Below are 19,862 nucleotides of genomic sequence, written 5' to 3'. Positions count from 1 at the left end.
GTCTGCTTTCGTGTTTCTTACATAATTTGAGACATTGGGGCAACTCCAATGCGGTGCACCAAAACGGACATATCACCTTGTTTAAAAAACGGACATATCAAATGTCCACGGGTAGTGTCACGACCTAGTCATCCAACAGTAGTAATCAAATTCGAACAACACGATTGGGCAAAGCGTGTGACGGGCAGAAGGCACATGACTGTGAACACATGTGGTTCAACTAACAGTAAGACCAATGGACTGTTCAAATCTCCCCACATTTCACTCCCGTTTAGGGGGGTTTTTTGGGTCCGGACGGGTCCAGAAATATTTGATGTTCCACGTTGGATGGCGAAAGGCACTAACCCAAACATTTGTCGGCGTTTTGATGAACCGGGCTGGAGTTGTCTAAAGCGTCAAATAAGAGCAACTCTAGCAGACCCCGCAAAAATAGACCAGTAAAACGCGTTTGCGGTTTGACGAAGATCGCGTTTGCGGGTCGAAAACTAGCGCGGCCGAACAGAAACGTATCTAAAACTGCATAGTTTGAAAAAACACTTTCGCGTGAGAAATTGCACCTCCTTGACGCGAGTAGTTCATCACATACTACATAGATTTTACATGATCAACACACCACAAACATAGTTCATACTACATACTGCGTTAATACTAGTACTTGAGGGGGTCGGATCTGACGGCGGCGAGGTCGCAGCAAATGGACGACGCCGTGGAGGAGAAGGATGCTCAATCCTCCTCGCCGAAGCTGCAGAGGTCGATGTACTTCGCCCTCTGCTCCTCGTGGATGCGGCGCGACTCCTCGTACTTCTGCTTGGCGGCGAGGTTGGCGGCGACCGCCTGCCGCTACTCGAGGTCTTCGAGCTCCTCGGCGTGGCGTCGACGCTCTGCCTCCTTGCGCACGCTCCGCTCGGCGATGGCGGCCGCAACGGCGTCGACGTCGGCGACGTAGTCTTCCGGCCCGACGACTCCGTGGTGGCCGAGCGAAGCGGGCTCCTCGGGCTCCTCCTTGACGGTTGGAGGCGGGGGAGGTGGTCGCCGGCGGCGGGAAATGTGGAGAAGTCGGTGGGGAATCGTGTGGCTCGGTGGCTAGGGGGATAGGGTTTCGACCCGCAAACCAGCTGAGGAACTGTAGATATAGCGGTCGGGGTGTGCGGTTTGCGGGCCGCGGCAAATTATTTTATGGGATAGGCGAGTATGCGGGCTCTGTTCTGGCTGAAAAATTGGGCCGAGCCCGCATACTCGCCGGAATTTTGTCGGTCTGCGTGTCTTGTGGGGTCTGCTAGAGTTGCTCATAAGAGGACCCCTGTAACGGGTCTGTTCTCTGAACCCTGCTTCCCCCGTGGTTCTCGATTTTCTCATCCCCTTGTATCGAACTCTACAACAACACCATACAAATCGAATCTTGAGTATAGCTCACAGAGGAAACACACTCATGATACAGAAACGGAAGAATTTACTCCAACCAGAGGATTGACACAGGGAGATCCTTTATCCCCCTACCTGTTTTTGATTTGTTCTGAAGGGTTCTCAAGTATGCTGGCTCATGAGGAAGACATTGGTGGGATTGAAGGTATAAAAGTATCCAGAAACGCACCCTCTATTTCTCATCTATTGTTTGCCGATGACTCCTTGATTTTGATGAGAGCAACTGACCAGAATGCTCGCACTTTGAAGAGGATTCTTGATACTTATTGTACTAGTTCAGGGCAGAGAGTGAGTACCCCAAAATCAAGTATTTTCTTCAGCCTGAATACTGGAGTTAATACCAGGGAGAGTGTTTGTGGTATACTGGATATTTTAACTGAAGCTATGTCCGATAAGTACCTTGGTCTGCCAACTATGGTTGGTGTGGACCGGAGCGATTGTTTCCAACATCTAGTTGATAGAATTTGTCAGAGATTGAAGGGATGGAAAGAAAAGTTTCTACCAATTCAAGGTAAAGAAATTCTTTTGAAATCTGTAGCACAGGCAATTCTGTCTTACGCTATGTCAGTTTTTAAGTTGCCTAAAGGAATATGTAAATCAATCACCGATGAAATATCGGGTTTCTGGTGGGGAGATGGACAGGAAAAGAGGAAAATGCATCGGTTTGCGTGGTGGAAAATGTGTGTCACAAAGAAGAAAGGTTGATTGGGCTTTAGAGACCTTCATAGCTTTAATCTTGCTATGTTAGCAAAGCAGTGTTGGCGACTTCTTCAAAATCCGGACTCTTTGTGTGCACGAGTTTTGAGTGCAAAATACTACCCTAACGGGGTTATCCAAAAAGCGGGACCGGAGAAAGGGTCTTCATTTACATGGCAAAGTATTTTAGCCGGGGTTCAGACTTTCAAAAGGGGCTGCATATGGCGAATTGGATCTGGCTCATACATCAATATTTGGGAAGATCCATGGATTCCATCTAGTGAGTCGACAAAAGTTATTACCCCTAGAGGAGGAATTATGTTAACAAAGGTGGCATAGATTATAGATCCCCATACTGGACAGTGGGATGAGGCACTGTTGCGTAGTGTGTTTTCGCCGGTTGATGTAGATAGAATATTACAGATTCCCCTACATGTTGAGGCAGTTGAAGATTTTTTAGCCTGGCACTTTACGAGGTCCGAAACCTTCTCTGTCCGCTCGGCATATCAGGTGGAGTTTGATCATCAGTTTGGACGTCATTACTCAAACTCGAATAGCCCAGGTACTGCTAACCTTAATAAGGTTTGGAAAGATCTGTGGCAATTGTCGCTCCCGGGGAAAATAAAACATTTTGGTTGGAAAGTCCTAAAGGGGGTCTTGTCGTGCCTCAGTGTACTGGCAGGTAGGCATATACCCTTAGTTCCGCAATGTCCGCTTTGCAAGATTGGATTAGAGGACATACAACACTGCCTTTTTACATGCGCACGGGCATCCGATGTTTGGTCTGAGTTAGGATTGCAGAATGATATTATAAGAGCCGTGCGGCAAGATCGATTTGGTTCTATAACTTTGGAAATTCTGGTCCGCATGCATACCATGATTCATGAGCTGCCAACGGCTGAACTCATCTTGGTTGTGATGTGGTTTATCTGGTGGCAGAGGCACCAAGTAACTAATGGGGAGTCGGTCCAGACACCGGAACAAACATCAGTATCTATCCGAGTTTTAGCTACCAACTTCGTACGAGCCTACACACCAAATCAGCCGGTACGTACGATTAGTCATCAGTGGAAGAAGCCTGTGGAGGGAGCGGTAAAAGTTAATGTCGTTGCGTCATTCCATGCGGACAATTTTTCAGGAGCATGCGGCGCTGTTGCTTGTGATGATCAAGGAAATTTCTTGGCTGCAACTACTTGTGCAACACCGCATGTGTCTAGTGCAAGCTCTACGAAATTGTCAGCTATCAGGTGTGGTCTGATCCTTGCAGTGAATCTCGGATGCACTAAGCTTATTTTGGAGTCTGACTGTACGACTGCTTTGGAGGCTATATCTGACCCAAACGCATACATGGGAATTGATGTTCCAATAGTAGTAGAATGCTCTCTTTTGGCCATGGAATTTAAAAGCCTCAGTTTTGGTATTGGCCCCTTGATATCAGAAAAGGGGAAACAAAACCTAAGCCTCGCCCGTGCCGCTCTCGCGGGCGGCAGGGCGAACCCTAGCCACCGCCGGCCAGCGTCCCTCCCCCAACCCTCCCTCCCATCTACAGCCACCGAAGTGCGCCGTCGGGCGAAGCCCGGCCGGCGTGGGTAGCGGCGGGGCCTTCTTCCCCTTCTCGCATGGCTTCCCGTGGCGCGGGACGCAGGGCCGCGGTGTGGAGCGCGTCGTTCGCGCGGGACGGCGTGGCGGCAACCCGGGCGGCGTGCCGGTGGCGCGGCCGTGCGGCGGCTGTGTGGTTCTGGAGGCGCGGGCTTGGGCGTGGGACGGGCGAGGTGGCTGGCTGCTTCGAGGCTTCCTCGTCAGATCCTGGCGACAAGGGTCGCGGGCCGCGACGGCACGGGCTGGGGGCGGTGTCCGGCTAGACTGGTCCAGGCTCTAGCGTGGTGAGGCGTGCCGGTTGGTGCGCTGGTGGCGGGGCATAGCTGTACGGGCGCGGAGGCTGTAGACCTGGTGGTGGTTGCGGCATCGCCCATGCGGTCGATGCGGGTGGTAGTGGCAGTGGTCTCCGGGAGGAGGCGGCAGTTGTCGGCCAAATCAGCTGGGATCTGGCCCATGGACGTCGGTGGGCGGTTTGGGGCTGTCCCTCGGAGTCTCGGCGGGGATGTGGGCTGCCACGGTGTGGTGGTGGCTCATGGCGGTGGTCTGGGTCGTGTCACGGCGGCGGCTGGTCATCTCCGAGGGCGGCGTTGGCCGTCAGTGAGCGGCCTTTTTCGACCTTCGATTCCTCCCCTCGTCGTCCGGGCTCTACCCTCGTCATAGGGCTGGACCGCTCCTAGTTGTGGTCAATTGTTCGTATTGCGCCTGTGGCTGCGAGACAGAGCTCGTCTCGCGCCCGACAGCAGGACCGAGCTCGTCTCGCGCCCGGCAGCAGGACCGACCTCGTCTCGCGCCTGGCAGCAGGACTGAGCTTGTCTTGCACCCGGTGCAGCAGGACGGGTGATGGAGGCCTTTTTTGGGCTGGCCCTTTGGGTCTCGGTGCGGGGGCCGTCCAGGGGTGTGTAAAGGAGCGACCTTTCCACTCAATCTCTTTGGTTGGGGTAGCGACGGGTCTCGGGTGCGGTGGTGTCAAGGTCTTGGATGCCGGGGCGGCGACCCTGGTGGTGTTAGCGCGGTGCTCATGGGCAGAGCCCGTGGCTTGGTGCTGCCCGGTGACCATAGCCATGTGGGCGGCATGGTGGCAGGGGTGTGGCGTTCGGTGGCGGTGAGTGTTTGCTGGGGTGGAAACCTGTTCTATCCTCAGACGGACCGGCGGCGGCGTAGCGCGTTACCTTCTTGAAGGCGTCGTCGCGGCTCTCACCGGTCATCGTGTCTCTCCAGAGGAAACTCTGACCCCCGGGTCAGGCGGTGGCGGTGTGCTAGCATCGTAACTGATGAAGTCATGTAACTAGGATAGGGTGATGAACCTGACCAAGGTACCCTCCCCAAGGACATCTCTTAGAAGAAGTCGTCTTCCAGTCGACCAAGAGGGACTCCACTCGACGGACTAGAAGACACTCGGCGAACCTGAAGACACTCGACCATGAAGACTCACTCGACCACCAGGAGTTTAGGATCTACTCTGTATCCAAACGGTCTATAATTAAGTAGTCTTAATGGTCATGATGGCACTTTATGTAGGGCGTTACCAGTAACGCCCGACCTTAATGTACTTTAACCCTCTACTACGTGGGTTGTCTAGGGTCTTGGCGTCCTCTATATAAGCCACCCACCTCCACTGGTAGAAGGGTTCGCACCCCTGTAACTCTCACACACATAATTCAGTCGACCGCCTCCAGGCTCCGAGACGTAGGGCTGTTACTTCCTCCGAGAAGGGCATGAACTCGTAAAACACTTGTGTGCACAACTGCTCCATAGCTAGGATCTTGCCTTCCCATACCTACCCCCCATTCTACTGTCAGGCTTAGAACCACGACAGTTGGCGCCCACCATGGGGCAGGTCTTAGCAACTTGTTGGAGAAGTTGCAATGTTTTCGATTCCCATCATCATGGTTTCAGGTGGAGTTTTGGTTGAGGGCCGCGAGATCCATCTCGGCGTGCTCACATTCGTCGCCGACGACTCTGCCTGGCTGCAGGAGGCTCCGCTCGATGTGGATGCGCTCCCGGTCCACGGAGCTACGCACTTTCGAGCATCCGTCCGCGACATCCTTTTGCGGCAACCGTCGACTCAGTATCGGCCGGTTTTCGTGTCATCCTCCCTCCCAGCTTCCCGCCGGCGTAAGCGCTCCGGTCGGTCGAGGCTTCAGCGATGGGTGAAGCACGCAGTGGCTCGCCAGTCGACCACTGCCCAAGTCGCGGCAATCGAGCCCGACGAATCTCTCTACGGCCTGTTCGACCTGTCGACTGGCTCCACAGAGACTGCATCCGAATGCGACAGCAGTGATCCGGCAGCGGAGGTCCTGATGGTCAATGGACCGCATGTTTCCCCCGGCTTTCCTGGCGCCGAGGGAGGCAACAAGGCGACCCGTCGCACGACCATGAGGAGTACCGCCCCGAGCCCCTCGACTCGCAGCAGAGGGAAGAGCTTCGCCGCTGGAACATGGATGCGCTTCATACTCCGATCGTTGGAGAAACCCCCGAGGCTCGTGCCTTAGAGGACGCGAGCTTGGCCAACCTGGCTGAGCGCACTCGACTAGAGAACCTTCAGCGGGCACTCGATGAGCGCGCGCGGCAACGGATTCCCGACTCCAGTTGATGCCAACTCTTTAAACCTCCGACTCAGGTATACCACACTCCAATCCAGAATTTGGCAGCTGCAACACGTATAGCAGAGTCAATTCAGCCTTCCCAGTCAGAGGCTGGTAGAGGCTTGATGCAGATCAGGGATTTGCTCCGGGCAGCTGGAGATCAGAATTCGGTTGTGTCGCAGTCGCGAAACATGATTCATAGCAGGTCCGTGGCGGCGAATACTGTCCAGTCAGCTCATAGCCCCACATCGCCCCCGAGGCGTGAAGGGCATGGTGACTGACACGATCAGTACAGGAACTATGAGCAGGATGATCACCGAGTCGATCGCAACGATCAGCGTCGAGTGCCCACTCCTCCCCGCAGGGGTGGATCATATATGCCTCAGCAGCAGGATGACAGACTCCAGTACAGTGGCGGGCGAAGAATTCCAGTCGACCCTAAGGAACCAGGCTTTGATGCGAGATCCATCATCAGTCAAGGTCTGGTCGACTGGAACAGAGCCCACAGAGAGGGTAATGACAGAGATGTACCCACCAGCAGCCGAGTGCACGTCTCCGGACCAGAGTGTTTCAGCAGAGCCATCAGAGCCGCGGTGATTCCTCCCAACTTCAGGTTGGCGACTGGAGTCAGCAAGTTCAACGGTGAGTCCAAGCCCGATACTTGGCTTGAGGACTACCGAGTGCCTGTTCAGATCGGCGGTGGAAATGACGAGGTGGCCATGAAGCATCTGCCTCTCATGTTGGAAGGGTCAGCCAGGGCATGGCTGAATCAGTTGACACCCAGCAACATCTACACGTGGGAGGACCTCTCCCGAGTGTTTGTCAGGACGTTCGAAGGAACGTGCAAGCGGCCGACGGGACTGAAAGAGCTGCAATCTTGTGTACAGAAGTCGAATGAGACTCTGAGGGATTACATCCAGAGATGGATCACACTGCATCACACAGTAGAAAATGTATCCGATCACCAGGCAGTTTGCGCCTTCAAGGAGGGCGTAAAGTACAGAGAGCTGAGTCTGAAATTCGGTCGAACCGGAGACATGTCTCTGAGCCGAATGATGGAAATTGCCACCAAATATGCTAATGGTGAGGAAGAGGATCGGCTCCGGAGCGGCAAGCACAAGTCAGTCGCCCAGGACACCGGTGGTGGAAATTCCAGTCGGAAGCAAAAGCGTAAAGCCGAGCCAGCCGCTCCTGGAGAAGCCTTGGCCCTGAACCAAGGAAAGTTCAAAGGGAAACCCAAGGGGCCTTGGAACCCCAAGAAAGTAAAAGATAAAGAAGGAAATGACGTGTTGGATTTGCCATGTCACATCCACACCAAGAAAGACGAAGAGGGTAATTTCATCTACCCGAAGCATACCACTCGACAGTGTCGACTCCTGATACAGCAGTTCCAAGGAAAGCAGTCCAAGGACAAAGAAAAAGAGTCGGACAAGGTTGAGGACAAGGAGGATAGTGACGGGGAATATCCGCAGGTCAATTCCACCTTGATGATTTTTGTCGATGTTGAGAGCAAAAACCGACTGAAAGTTATAAACCGAGAGGTAAATATGGCTGCTCCGTCAACACCCAATTACCTGAAGTGGTCTCAGACTGCCATTACATTCGACCAATCTGACCACCCCACGCACATAGCCACCCCTGGGAGGCAAGTGCTGGTGGTCGACCCCGTCGTTGAAGGCACTCGACTGACCAAAGTGTTGATGGACGGCGGTAGCAGTTTGAATATACTGTATGCTGAGACGCTGAAAGGGATGGGCATTCCCATGTCCAGGCTGAGCACAAGCAACATGAGTTTTTATGGAGTCATCCCTAGCAAGAAGGCCGCATCACTCGGCCAGATTGCTCTTGACGTAGTTTTTGGTGATCCAAAGAACTTCCGCAAAGAGAAGCTGACATTTGAGGTTGTGGATTTCCAGAGTGCCTATCATGCAATTTTGGGCAGGCCAGCTTATGCACGTTTTATGGCAAGACCATGTTACGTGTACCTCAAACTAAAGATGCCTGGCCCTAAAGGCGTGATCACTGTCACTGGTAACCGCAAAAAGGCAGAAGAGTGCTTCCAGAAAGGCTCAAAGATCGCTGATGCTCAGATGGTGGCAGAAGAGTGGCAGGAACACCAAAGGAATGCAGACCCAAGTGATTTGTTGCGAGCCAAAAAGCTTGCTACGGAATCAGCGTTCCAGTCGTCTGGTGATACAAAACCCGTTCACATCCACCCGACCAACCCTAACGCTACTCCGACTCATATCTCCACAACGCTCGACCCCAAATAGGAAGAAGCGCTCATCCAGTTCCTCCGTGAGAACTGGGACATTTTTGCATGGACACCTTCCGACATGCCGGGTGTACCCAGGGGACTGGCTGAGCATCGCCTACGAGTCGATTCAAAAGCAAAACCTGTGAAGGAACATCTGCGATGGTCCGCCATCCAGAAAAGGAAGGCCATTGGCGAAGAAGTGGCTCGGCTCCTAGCAGCAGAGTTTATCCGAGAGATTTACCACTCCGAGTGGCTCGCCAATGTCGTTATGGTCCCCAAAAAGGACAATTCGCTTCGCATGTGCATCGATTTCAAGCATATCAATCGGGCCTGCCCGAAAGATCATTTTCCTCTTCCCCGCATCGACCAAATAGTCGACTCGACTGCGGGATGTGAGCGACTTTCTTTCTTGGACGCTTATTCCGGGTACCATCAGATCCGTCTGTTTGGACCCGATGAGATCAAAACGGCTTTCATCACCCCATTCGGGTGCTTCTGTTATGTCACCATGCCATTCGGCCTCAAGAATGCCGGAGCCACATTCATGAGGATGATTCAGAAGTGTTTGCTCACTCAAATCAGTCGGAATGTGGAAGCGTACATGGATGACATTGTGGTCAAGTCACAGAAAGGTTCCGACCTATTGACTGACCTCGCTGAAACATTTGCCAACCTCAGGAGGTATGATATCAAGCTTAATCCATCAAAGTGCACATTCGGAGTTCCTGGCGGAAAGTTACTCAGTTTTCTTGTTTCCGAACGAGGAATCGACGCCAACCCAGAAAAAGTTGGCACTATACTCCGAATGAAACGCCCCGTGCGTGTGCACGATGTCCAGAAAATTACTGGATGCTTGGCCGCATTAAGTCGATTCATCTCTCGCCTCGGTGAAAAGGCATTGCCTCTTTACCGACTAATGAAGAAGTCAGACAAGTTTGAGTGGACTCCAGAAGCTGATGCAGCGTTTGCAGAGTTAAAAACTCTGCTTTCCACCCAGCCGGTGCTTGCTACCCCAATCAGCAAAGAGCCTTTGTTGCTTTACATAGCAGCCACAGGACAAGTCGTCAGTACTGTACTTACGGTTGAGCGGGAAGAAGAAGGGAAAGCCTTCAAAGTTCAGCGCCCAGTATATTGCATTTCCGAAGTCCTGACCCCATCCAAGCAACGATACCCTCATTATCAGAAGCTTGTATATGGGATTTTTATGACCACGAAGAAAGTTGCTCATTACTTCTCTGACCATATTATCACAGTCGTCACCGACGCCCCCTTATCAGAGATTCTGCACAACAGAGATGCAACCGGTCGAGTGGCAAAATGGGCGATTGAACTTCTTCCCCTAGATATCAGATTTGAGGCAAGAAAGCTATCAAGTCCCAAGCAATAGCAGATTTCCTCGCCGAGTGGACTGAACAGCAGTTACCGGCCCAAGTTCACTCGGAGCACTGGACTATGTTCTTTGATGGCTCCAAAATGCTGAATGGTTCCGGTGCCGGAGTGGTCTTGGTTTCCCCCCGAGGAGATAAGCTCAGATATGTACTCCAGATTCACTTTGATTCCTCCAACAATGAAGCCGAATACGAGGCACTCTTGTACAGGTTGCGTATGGCCATTTCACTCGGCGTCCGTCGCCTCATGGTCTACGGCGACTCGGACTTAGTGGTCAATCAAGTGATGAAGGAGTGGGACGTTAGAAGCCCAGCCATGACTGGATACTGCAATGCAGTCAGAAAGCTGGAGAAGAAATTTGAGGGATTAGAGCTCCATCACGTTCCCCAACTGAAAAATCAAGCAGCCGATGACTTGGCCAAGATAGGTTCCAAGAGAGAAGCCATTTCGAGTAGCGTGTTTTTTGAGCATGTTCACACACCGTTGGTTCAAGAAGATCCTTTCACTAAGGAAGCCACGCAGCCGAAAAGCGCCACAGATCCGACTGAGGTCGAGGTCCCAGCTGTGGTCGACTTAATCATGGAAGTTCTGGTCATCACTCCCGACTGGACAGAGCCCTATATCGCCTATATTTTGAGGAAAGAGCTCCCCGAGAATGAAGAAGAGGCTCGAGAGATCGTCCGCCGATCTAAAGCCTTCACCGTCATGAGGGGACAGTTGTATAGAGAAAGTGTGATTGGAGTCAGCCATAAGTGCATAACACCGGAAGAAGGTCGAATGATTCTCAACGACATCCACTCGGGGACCTGTGGCCATCATGCGTCCTCTCGGACCATCATGGCTAAAGCATACCGAGCGGGTTTTTACTGGCCCAGAGCAAATGAGATGGCGAAAGAGATAGTCGAAAAGTGTGAAGGATGTCAATTCTACTCCAATATGTCACACAAACCCGCCTCAGCCTTGAAGACCATTCCACTCGTCTGGCCTTTTGCTGTATGGGGGTTGGATATGGTTGGACCACTGAGAACAGGCAGAAATGAATACACCCATGTATTGGTAGCAGTCGACAAGTTCACCAAGTGGATTGAGGCTAAACCCATCAAGAATCTGGATGTCGGCACCGCCGTCAGCTTCATCAGAGAGTTGGTATTCAGATATGGAGTTCCACACAGCATCATCACAGACAATGGGTCAAACTTCGACTCCGAAGAATTCAGAGCCTTCTGCACATCTCAGGGTACACGACTCGACTATGCTTCAGTCGCTCACCCCCAGTCGAATGGACAAGCAGAACAAGCAAATGGCTTAATTCTCAAGGGGTTGAAACCCCGACTGATGCGCGACCTCAAGCACGCAGCTGGTGCATGGGTCGACGAACTTCCGTCGGTGCTTTGGGGATTAAGGACCACGCCAAACCGGTCGACTGGGAGGACTCTGTTCTTCTTGGTCTATGGAGCTGAAGCAGTCTTGCCGAGCGACCTGCTTCACAATGCACCCCGAGTCGAACTCTACACCGAAGCTGAAGCAGAGCAAGCCCGACAGGACGCAGTCGACCTTCTAGAAGAAGAAAGAGAGATGGCCTTGATCCGATCGACCATTTACCAGCAGGACTTGCATCACTTCCATGCCAGAAATGTGAGGAGTCGAGCTTTCCAGGAAGGAGATTTAGTTCTCCGAGTGGATCAGCAGAGACCACACAAGCTTGCTCCTACTTGGGAAGGTCCCTTCATCGTCACCAAGGTTCTCCATAATGGGGCATACCGCCTTTACAATGTCGAGCACCAGATTGACGAGCCCCGAGCATGGAACACGGACCTGCTCCGTCCTTTTTATACTTAAGTTTTTCACTCGGATGAGTTGTAATAAAAGTACTCCTGTAGTGTATTCATCAAAGACAAGAGTTTCATAATTTTCTCAGTAATTGTTACTACTTTTTTTCTCATAAATCTCTGCCCCAGTGGGTGGCTTAGCTGCGAACCCGTTTCGCCTGAGCTTGTAAAAAAATCCTACCGAGTGGTAAGCCAGCCTTCCACTCGGAGGCTTAGCTGCGAATCCATTTCGCCTAAGTTAAACAAAATCCTACCGACTAGTAAGCTAGCCTTCCACTCGGAGGCTTAGCTGTAGTCCAAGTACTCGCCTAAGTAAACAAAATCCTACCGAGTGGTAAGCTAGCCTTCCACTCGGAGGCTTAGCTGCAGTCCAAGTACTCGCCTAAGTAAACAAAATCCTACCGAGTGGTAAGCCAGCCTTCCACTCGGAGGCTTAGCTGCAGTCCAAGTACTCGCTTAAGTAAACAAAACCCTACCGAGTGTTAAGCCAGCCTTCCACTCGAGGGGCTTAGCGGCAGCCCAGCGTTTGCCTAAGAATAAAAGACAATGTGCGTCCCGCAAGGAGGACGAAGCACAGGTCGACTGCTACCTTCTCCCCCAAAGCCGTGCCACGTAAATCCTACCGAGTGGGGAGCAAACCTCCCACTCGGGGGCTTAGCTGCAGCCCAATGCTCGCCTAAGTTTCTAAAAAACCTACCGAGTGGAGAGAAAACCTCCCACTCGGGGGCTTAGCTGCAGCCCAGTGCTCGCCTAAGTTTCTAAAAACCTACCGAGTGGAGAGCAAACCTCCCACTCGGGGGCTTAGCTGCAGCCCAGTGCTCGCCTAAGTTTCTAAAAACCTACCGAGTGGAGAGCAAACCTCCCACTCGTGGGCTTAGCTGCAGCCCAGTGCTCGCCTAAGTTTCTAAAAAACCTACCGAGTGGAGAGCAGACCTCCCACTCGGGGGCTTAGCTGCAGCCCAGTGCTCACCTAAGTTTCTAAAAAACCTACCGAGTGGATAGCAGACCTCCCACTCGGAGGCTTAGCTGCAGCCCAGTGCTCGCGTAAGTTTCTAAAAAACCTACCAGTGGAGAGCAAACCTCCCACTCGGGGGCTTAGCTGCAACCCAGCACTCGTCCAAATATGATTAGCGCAAGTCGACTGCAATTTGCGCTTCACCCCTACCTGCAAAAGAGCATTACAAATGCTAGTATATATCCCAACCCAAAGAAGATGATTGTCCGAAAGAAGCAAACGTATTTCAATGGCAAATCAAGTTCGGATAACGTCCTACGAACCCAGAAGTGCTCAGGCATCAAGCCTGTTAAAGCTTGGCGGTTACAAAAATCACTCGGCATTCCGAGGCAAATTCAAATCATCGAGCATAGAAGTTTTTTACCCCTCCTGCGGAGGGCTAGAAGGCGCAACGAACTCGTCCAGGTCAATTCCATCGGCGATCCGAGTGGCAGCCACGATGAAGGTCTCCATGAAAGAACGGAAGTCATGCTTCCTGGTGTTGGCCACCTTGAGAGACACCAGCTTGTATTCTCTCACTTCCTTGCAGTGGACGCGGACCAAAGACAACGCGACGTCAGCACCGCACCTGGCAGAAGACTTCTTCCATTCTTGCACTCGACTCGGAACTTCATACAGTCAAGTCATCAGCGACTCAAGGTCGTTCTGAAGCGTTTCTTCTGGCCAGAGTGATGTGTCGATGCACGACGTTGCGGCCTTCAGTCTTGCAAGGTAATCGACCACTGCAGCAACGCGAGACTCGAGGCGGAGCACGTTCATGGCGGTTTCATCCTTCACCGGAGAACAAGCTAGTCTCCACTTGACTAGTCTCCTCTTCAAAGTTTTGGCAGAATTCTGTGGACACAATTCAAGGATAAGCTAACACCCTTACAGCAAGTCAGTAATTACCAATCGGAGATAAGGAGTTACCTTCGAGCATGAGGAATAGCTTCTTGGCGAGTCCTCCCAGATAAACCTCCAAGTCATTCTTCTTTCCTGCCAGTTCGCCAGCTTTGTCACTCAGGACCATATTGGCATTCTTCAGTCGAGTGACTTCTTGGTTGGCCACGTCGAGAGCAGCTTTCAGATTGGTGTTTTCCTCTTCAAGTTTGTTAACGGAAGCCAACTTCTCTTCTGCAAGTTTTGTCTTGTCCGAAGCCGCTTTCTGCGCCTCGGCGAGGTCAAGGTCCTTCTTCTTCAGGGCATCCCTCAGTTTTTCTACAAAACCACAATAAGATCAGACTCGGAGATAGGCAAGAAGCAAGGACAGTCGTCAAGATTCTCACCAAACATAACTTTTGCCTCCTCCTTCGACTTCGTAAAGTTCTCTTGGACAAGCTTCTGGTCAAGTTCAAGCTGGATATGCTTGTTCTCCAATTCGGTATAACGAGAAACAAGGTCACAAGATTTCTGCGAAAGTTTAGTCAACAGACATCAACGGCAGATCACTTCCGAGTGACTAAAGGAAAAATCATAGTATTTCTAAGACTACAGCTGAATCTAAACATTCAACCGTAGTCTCGGGGACTACACCCAGTGGGTGCACTCAGCGTGCCCCCACTAGTTCTATCAGCTAGACTCAGAGTCGACCAGTCGACCGAAAGCAGTTAACTGTCAGCAAAAAAAATCAGACCATAGCCGATTGCCAGCAATCGACCACGGTCTCGGGGACTACACCCAGTGGGTGCACTCAGCGTGCCCCCACTAGTTTTATTGTTCCACTCGACCACGCTCGAGTGAAACAAGTAAAGTGAGAAATATCAAGACACAACGACTATAGTCGACTGCCAGTAGTCCACTGTAGAATTGACACACCCAGTGGGTGCATGACAAATATCAAGATTTCCAGTCGATGTTTAACTAACCTGGACATTGCTCTGGAGAGCTGAGCTCGCGTCATAAGCTGCTTGGCTGGCGGTTCGGATCGCCTTCACCTGCTCCATCATAATCTCGGCCTGGCGTATAGCTTCCTTGGCATCGCTTGCTTGGTCCTCCGGGACGTGGTAGGTGGAGAAGAGAGAAGGCGGGTCAGCACTCGACGACGAAGGGCGGGCAACCGCCAACGGCTCCGCAAAGGACACGGTGGCCCGAGCAACGTTGCTCCCCTCCGGAATCTGTGGTCCAGGTGCTGACACAACCTGAGCAGCCTTGCCAACAGTCGCCTTCCTGCTCCTCCTCTGCCTCAATGGCGCTTCATCGTCATCATCAGGGAGATTGATGACAATGTTAGGTGGAGCTGCAGAAAAAGTTCAAAGTCAAAAATAAAGATTCAATCGACCGAAAGTGGAACCGCGCAGATCATACCAGGATGAGAAGTAGCAGCATCTTCCATTTCTTGGTCCTCATGCCTAGCTGAAGTTTCAGAAGTAGCAGCACTGCAATTTCAAAAATCAGTCTGTCAACAATTGAGTCGACCAAGAGTGTATCCATGATAAAAGGAAAAGCATGAGTTATACTGTTACCCAGAAACAGTCGGAATTTCCATCCTCATCTTCGGTAGGGCCTTCGCCGGTTTTGTCGGGGCCGCTCGGGGTTGCTTCGACGCCTTCTCAGTCGGCGCCGGTGAAGTTGTCCGAGGGCGTTTCGTCGACTGCCCAGCAGGCACGACTCCCTTGCCACGATCAGCCGCAGGACCGTGGGCGAGCTTGGACCTCCTTTCGGAACGAGGAGGCGCAACTTCCTCCTCCTCTTCCTCCTCCTCTTCCTCCTCATCAGAGCCTGCATCTTCGTCACCCTCATCGGCATCCGACTCCCACTCCTCTTGGCTTTCGCCTCCGCTTCCTTCCTCCTCTTCGGCCTGTGCCTGCGCTCCGTTGGGCATCGAGTACAACTCAGTGGTTTCCTGAAAGACAGCAAGCAAGACAAAAGTCAATCGACTGATCTACGACAAAACAGAACGGATGGAGCAATCGGAGGAAAGCGGTTGTACCTTGTCCGCCTCATAAGATTGGTCGAGTGGCGGGATCCTCCTGGCTCCACGAGGATTGTCCTTGTTCCCCGTGATGGCAGTCATCCACCTCTCCAGTGTGGCATCATCGACCTCCTCTGGGTGGACCCGACTGGTGTCTTCAGTACCAGAATACAGCCACATTGGGTGGCCCCGGTACTGGAGTGGTTGGATGCGCCGCCGAAGGAAAACCTCCAGAAGATCCATGCCAGTCACACCGTCACGAATCAACTGAACTACTCGCTCCATCAACATTTTTACCTGAGCCTTCTCCTCCGGAACTACTTTCAGAGAAGATGGCTTGTTCACTCGACTCATAAAGAAGGGAGGGAGCCCAGTCGACTGCCCTGGCATCAACTGGTCTTGGCAGTAGAACCAGGTCGACTGCCACCCTCTGACTGACTCGGGAAGGGTCATAGCTGGGAAAGCGCTCTTACTCCTCATCTGGACCCCGAGACCCCCACACATCTAGATTACCTGAGTTCTCTCGTCATTGGGGCTGGCCTTTTTCACCGTCTGAGAATGACAAGTGAATATGTGTTTGAAGAGGCCCCAGTGCGGCCGACAACCCAAGAAGTTCTCACACAAAGATACAAAGGTGGAGAGATAGGCAATGGAATTTGGGTTGAAGTGGTGAAGCTGAGCTCCAAAGAAATTCAGAAACCCTCGAAAGAAAAGATGTGGTGGCAGAGAGAACCCTCGATCTACACGAGTCGCCAAGAGGACACACTCACCCTCCTGAGGTTGTGGCTGCCACTCCATCCCCGGGAGCCTCGCCACCCCGTGCGCAATCAGGCCTTCGTCCGCCAGGTCATCGAGATCCTTTTGGGTGATGGTCGAGCGGATCCAATCACCCTGGATCCAACCTTACGGCAAACGGGACCGCGACGAGGATCCCCCTCGACTGGTCGCTCTCCCCTTCACTTTCGCCGCCGCCGTCGCCTTCTTCGCCCACTCCAAAGCCGCCGTCTTCTCTTTCACCATTGTCGCCGACGAGGCCGGAATGGAGCAGCGGCGTCGGGCAGTTGGTGGGCGCAGCGGATGAATCTGGAGGCGAGGGAGAAGAAAATGAGGAGGCACTGTTCAAAAAACCTCCGTCGGTTTCCTTATATGGGGTTACTTCCGAGTGGCCGACAGGTAGGCCCAGGCGATCCTGTCAAATCCCGAAACAGTCACGCGAGCGATACGTGGCAAAAAAGGCGGCGCAAGAATCTAGGCGTCCCTGCCTTATCCCATCCGAGTACCGCGGTCTTCTCAGCTTCACGCGCTTCCCAAAATTCGGATCCCACTAAATTCGCTAACCACAGGGCAACTTGTCAGATGGAAAATCTCCTGCGATCCGTCGCTCGGAAATCCCCGAGTTCATAAAGTTCACTCGACAGATATAAAGAATGGATCAAGGCGACTGAATGAAAGTTGACACCCTCACTTGAAAGTCATTGATCCAGAGCAAAACACCTTTACAGCACCAAAAAGCAGGTCGGAAAAGATTGCCAACTCCTTCCTCACTCAAACCTCGATCCATTCGGGGGCTACTGATGAAGTCATGTAACTAGGATAGGGTCATGAACCTGACCAAGGTGCCCTCCCCAAGGACATCTCTTAGAAGAAGCCGTCTTCCAGTCGACCAAGAGGGACTCCACTCGACGGACTAGAAGACACTCGGCGAACCTGAAGACACTCGACCATGAAGACTCACTCGACCACCAGGAGTTTAGGATCTACTCTGTATCCAAACGATCTGTAATTAAGTAGTCTTAATGGTCATGATGGCACTTTATGTAGGGCGTTACCAGTAACGCCCGACCTTAGTGTACTTTAACCCTCTACTACGTGGGCTGGCTGGGGTCTTGGCGTCCTCTACATAAGCCACCCCCCTCCACTGGTAGAAGGGTTCGCACCCCTGTAACTCTCTCACACATAATTCAGTCGACCACCTCCGGGCTCCGAGACGTAGGGTTGTTACTTCCTCTGAGAAGGGCCTGAACTCATAAAACACTTGTGTGCACAACTGCTCCATAGCTAGGATCTTGCCTCCCCATACCTACCCCCCATTCTACTGTCAGGCTTAGAACCATGACTGTAACCTTCTTGGAGGCGCCGCCTTGGAGCTCACGGTTCGTCATATGCGGCTTCATCTCTTTGCGGTGGCGTGTTCCCGGTGGAGATCCCTAATTGCTCTTAGAGTGTTAGGGGTGGTGTTGCTGTGCTCAGCGCCTATGTATCCCGCCTTGGGTGTGTGCGTGTGTTGTCGTGGGGTGTGCTTGTACTTGGGCTGTGGTTGATCTGTGCTTTATATATAAAAAGCGGGGCGAAAGCCTTTTTCGGTAAAGCATCAATTTTACTCATTGTAGCAGAGAAGCGAATATGGTAGCCGATGGCTTAGCAAAGCATAGTTTTAGTCTTAGCAAGTCTGAAACTTGGGACGTTGTCCCGGACTTTATTCTGCATTGTTATGTAAATGATCTTGCTCTTATTTGAATAAAGGTTTAATCTCTACTACCTAAAAGAAACGCAAGGTTCCGTCTCCCCTCTTATGTCGCCCGCCCTTCGTCCATCCTCCTCGTGCAACCAATTCCTACGCTTTCATTTTTGGTAATTGAGGGAGTCCTGGACTAGGGGGTGTCCGGATAGCCGAACTATCATCATCGGCCGAACTCCAAGACTATGAAGATACAAGATTGAAGACTCCGTCCCGTGTCCGGATGGGACTTTCCTTGGCGTGGAAGGCAAGCTTGGCGATACGGATGTGTAGATCTCCTACCATTGTAACCGACTCTGTGTAACCCTAGCCCTCTCCAGTGTCTATATAAACCGGATGGCTTTAGTCCGTAGGACGAACAACAATCATACCATAGGCTAGCTTCTAGGGTTTAGCCTCCTTGATCTCGTGGTAGATCTACTCTTGTAACACACATCATCAATATTAATCAAGCATGACGTAGGGTTTTACCTCCATCAAGAGGGCCCAAACCTGGGTAAAACATCGTGTCCCTTGTCTCCTGTTACCATCCGCCTAGACGCATAGTTCGGGACCCCCTACCCAAGATCCGCCGGTTTTGACACCGACATTGGTGCTTTCATTGAGAGTTCCTCTGTGTCGTCACCGATAGGCTTGATGGCTTCTTTGATCATCATCAATGACACAGTCCAGGGTGAGACCTTCCTCCCCGGACAGATCTTCGTATTCGGAGGCTTTGCACTGCGGGCCAACTTGCTTGGCCATCTGGAGCAGATCGAAAGCTACGCCCCTGGCCGTCAGGTCAGATTTGGAAGTTTGAACTTCACGGCTGACATCCTCGGGGACTTGATCTTCGATGGATTCAAGCCACAGCCAAGCGCGCCGCACTGTCACGATGGGCATGATTTAGCTCTGCAGCCGGACAGTACCCTGGAGGCCGCACTCGAGCCCGCTCCGATCTTCAATTCGGAGCCGGTTACGCAGATCGAGGATGGATGGCTGGACACCGCCTCGGGGGCTCCAACCTCTACGGCAATAGAGCCGAACACTGACCTTGTCCCTCATGAAGCTCGTGACTCCGAGGTGCCGGACTCCTTGCCGGACTCCGAACCTCCCGCGCCCCTTCCAATCGAATCCGATTGGGCGCCGGTCATGGAGTTCACCGCAGCGGACATCTTTCAATACTCACCTTTCGGCGAGCCCTGGCCGGACCGCATCTTTCAATACTCACCTTTCGGCAAAATGCACGCCGTAGCACATCTTCTGGTAATGGGGGTAGTTCTGCTTGGAGGTCGACAGCACCTCGCTCAAGTAATATACCGGTCTCTGGACGGGTAGCGCCTTGCCTTCCTCCTTGCGCTCGACTACAATGACCATGCTGACTACTCGGCTGGTGGCGGCAATGTATAGGAGCATGGGCTCTTTGGGAGTCAGAGCTGCTAGCACAGGGGGAGTAATCAACATCTTCTTTAGTTGGAGAAAAGCCTCGTCCGCCTTGGGAGTCCACTCAAAGAAGGTCGTCTTCTTCATGAGCTGATACAAGGGGAGAGCCTTCTCGCCCAGTCGACTGATGAATCGACTGATGGATGCCAAACAGCCGGTGAACTTCTGCACATCTAACAGTCGTCTGGGTGCCTCCATCCTTTCGATGGCCTTGATCTTTACAGGATTGCACTCTATGCC

The sequence above is a fragment of the Triticum dicoccoides genome, chromosome 6B (assembly GCF_002162155.2).
Source record: "Triticum dicoccoides isolate Atlit2015 ecotype Zavitan chromosome 6B, WEW_v2.0, whole genome shotgun sequence".
In the NCBI taxonomy this organism is placed as follows: Eukaryota; Viridiplantae; Streptophyta; class Magnoliopsida; order Poales; family Poaceae; genus Triticum; species Triticum dicoccoides.
Note: the sequence above shows the minus strand (reverse complement) of the source record.